This window comes from Miniopterus natalensis, chromosome X, assembly GCF_054644295.1.
Source record: "Miniopterus natalensis isolate mMinNat1 chromosome X, mMinNat1.hap1, whole genome shotgun sequence".
Taxonomy (NCBI): Eukaryota; Metazoa; Chordata; class Mammalia; order Chiroptera; family Miniopteridae; genus Miniopterus; species Miniopterus natalensis.
The window spans coordinates 61,807,602-61,811,083 of record NC_142103.1 but is presented as its reverse complement, the minus strand read 5'-3'; the positions used below and the strand labels follow the sequence as shown (position 1 = coordinate 61,811,083).

The 3,482-nt window shown below is 36.5% G+C and overlaps 1 pseudogene; it reads right to left on the bottom strand.

Annotated features, from left to right (window-relative positions):
* Positions 1-2,432: 2,432 nt before the first annotated feature.
* LOC107530221 (PRELI domain containing protein 3B pseudogene) lies at positions 2,433-3,003 on the bottom strand (annotated as a pseudogene).
* Positions 3,004-3,482: the final 479 nt, after the last annotated feature.

Genomic DNA, 3,482 nt, shown 5'->3' with positions numbered 1-3,482 from the left:
GTCAGTTTATACTTAACAAAGGAGGCAAGAGCATCCAGTGGAGTAAAGACAGTCTCTTCAATAAGTGGTGCTAGGAAAATTGGACAGATACGTGCAAAATAATGAAACTAGACCATCAATTTTCACCATACACAAAAATAAACTCAAAATGGATAAAAGACTTAAATGTAAGTCACAAAACCATAGAAAATCCCGGAAGAAATCATAAGCAGTAAAATCACAGACATCCCATGTAGTGGAATTTTCACTGATACATCTCCTAGTGCAAGAGAAAAAAAATAAAAAAATAAACATATGATACTACATCAAACTAAAAAGTTTTTGCACAGCAAAAGAAAACAGCCTCAAAATACAAAGGAGCCCCATGGTCTGAGAAAAGATATTTGCCCAGGGTGTATCTGATAAGGGCCTAATTTCCAAAGTGTACAAAGAACTCATAGTACTCAACAAGAGGAAGACAAACAACCCAATTAAGAAATGGGCAAAGGGCCTGAATAGACACTTCTCCAAAGAGGACATACAGATGGTCAAGAGACACATGAGAAAATGCTCAATGTTGCTAATCATCAGAGAGATGCAAATTAAAACCACAATGAGGTATCACTTCACACTGGGAAGAAGGGCTACCAACAACAAATCACTTCTGCTTGCAAGGATGTGGAGAAAGGGGGACCCTAGTACACTGCTGATGAGATTGAAGACTGGCGTAACCACTATGGAAAACAGTATGTAGTTTCCTCAAAAAATTAAAAATTAAGATGCCTTTTACCCAGTGATCTCACTTCTAAGAATATATCCTAAGAATCCTGAAACACTAATCAGAAAGAATATATGCACTCCTATGTTCATAACATCGCAATTTACAATAGCTGAGATCTGGAAACAGCCCAAGTGCCCATCAGTAGATGAGTGGATAAATAAGCTGTGGGGCATATACACCATGGAATACTCTGCAGCTGTAAAGAAGAAGGATATCGTACCCTTTGGGAGAGTATGGATGGACCTGGAGAAAATTATGCTAAGTGAAATAAGCCAGGCAGAGAACAACAAACATCACATGATCTCGCTTATGTATGGAATCTAAAGAACTTAATAAACTGATGAATAGAATAGATTCGATGACATGGAAGCATAGTTCAGACTGACGAATGTCAGAAGGATGGAGGAGGCCGGGTCAGTGAAGGGGGAGAGAGTAACCAAAGCATATGCCCAACCCAAGGACAGGGACAATTGTGGAAAGAGGGACTGCAGTGGAGCATGGGAAAGGGTGGAATGGGTCAATGGTGAGAAAAAGGGACATCTGTAATATTTTAAACAAAAATAAAATTAAAAAGAAAAGTCCAGGAAACTCTTGCTCAGAAAATTAAAGTTGCAAATAATTGTATTGTTTATTTCAGAGAATTCCAGAAAAACCAATTCGAGCTCCTCAGCCTTTCCATAAACCATTATCAAATGATTAAAAAAAAAAAAAGTAATTTAAATAACAAATTAAAACTCTGTGGTTTTTAATGGTGGTTTATAACATAAAATGGTATTTTATACAAATTAATATATCTTTTTAAACTTTTCAGACACAGACCATAGTGTGGAGAGGACCTCGGGGTGCGGGGGCTTGCCTAGTGGAAGGGTTTAATTGGGGGAAAAGAGGCCATAAATGGAGGGACATCTGTAATACTTTAAACAATAAAGGGAAAAAAATACCATCCAATTTCTCCTTTGAAAGTGAGTTCCCCCTTGAAGTTTACCAGAGCAAGGGAATTGTGTTTATTTAGAGGTGGCTCTGCTTTTTTCTGAGGTTGGTACAGTGCCAGGTAGAGTTCCAATGCATGAAATGCTTTAAAATTCTATCTGAGTGAGATTTAATATGCTCACACTAATTTCCAAGTATTGTACTTTTCAAAAAGTGTTAAATTTTCACATAATTACTGGAATCCTCAAAACCAGTCATTGCAAACAACACTAATAATTTCAGATGTCCTGTTTTTTTAGAAACCCTGCACTTCTTTGCTTTGATCAATTCACATAGACTTTTTTCAGCTTAATAGAAAAAATCTTCCTAAAATATAGTTGTATTTTTAGATTTTATTTATTTTTTACAGATTTATTTTTTTCCAATCATTATTTATCCCTTCTATGCCCTCTTCCACCTCCACTTACCCCATTTTTAATCCTCACCTAAGGATATGTTTTTATTGACATTAGAGAGAGAGGAAGGGAGAGAGAGAGAGAGACATTGTGAGAAAGAAACATTTATCAATTGCCTCCCATATGTGCCCTGACTGAGAATCAAACCCACAGGCTTTTTGGTGTACAGGAGAATGCTGCAACCAATGGAGCCACCTGGCCAAGTTAGATGTATTTTTTAAATAACAAATAAATATAATGCCAGATAGTAGAGATCCAGGAAACTGGGTGTTACATAAAAACTTTCATCATTTCTGTACAAACGTTTCTGCTGCCATAGGTTTTCTTAAGCCCGCTCTTGCCGAAGCTGTCAATTCTTCAGTCTCAGGAGTTAATTTCTGTATTGTCCATCCCATTGTTTCTTGGTCTTTATTAGCATTTGAAGAAATCGTAGTTGCCATCAGCCCTTCGAAATAGCTGAGACTGACTCCTTTCACAGTGATTATGGCCTCTTCATTCAAAACAGCTTTTTCTGGGTCCTGAGGGTATGCTTTATATATACCTCTCACCTATTGAAGCTATATTTGTAAATGAAATATTAGTGGATTTTAGTTTGTTTTCTCTACAGGATCAACTACAGAATGTTCTTGCACATGTTTTTGTTCTTATTGCACCAATAAGAGATTTTACAATGGAAGGGAGTCTCTACTCTGTGCAGAGACTATGGCTATGCAACTTTTCAGAAGGATCTATGTATCTTTCCAATACATCAGCTCCAGCTATGCTTGGGTTCATAGGATTTGGGTATTTCTGCACTGCAGCTGTTGTAACAGTTTCCCATGGATGGTCAAAGACATGTTCCAAAGTCCAGATCTTCATGGTGCCAACAACCTGCTTAATGTCCAGGCAGCACAATGAAGTAAAGAGGCCACACAAGTTCTGCCCCACTCCCTCGCCACCTCTCATTTTGGTAATTTCCTAGCTGTTTTGTAAATCCATTGTTTCTTGTTAGTTCTGCTTTTTTTTTTTTTGCATGTTTTGTTTCATTTTGGTATCAATATACTTTGAATTCTTAATTATATTACTCTGTGTATTTGCTATAGTTTTTTTCCTTGTGTTTACAATGAGGTTTACATAAAATATCTTAAATTTTTAACACTCCTTTAAACTGATAAGAGCTTAATTTCAATAGAAGTTGTAAACTTTACATTTTGACTTCACCCCGTCACATTTTATGTTATTTTGTTACACTTTACATAATTTATATATTTCTAGTTGTTGCAAGTCCCTTCTTTCTCTATAACAATCATATTTCCAGTGATCAAGCCCTACATATTTACTCACAAGCTCCATGGTGT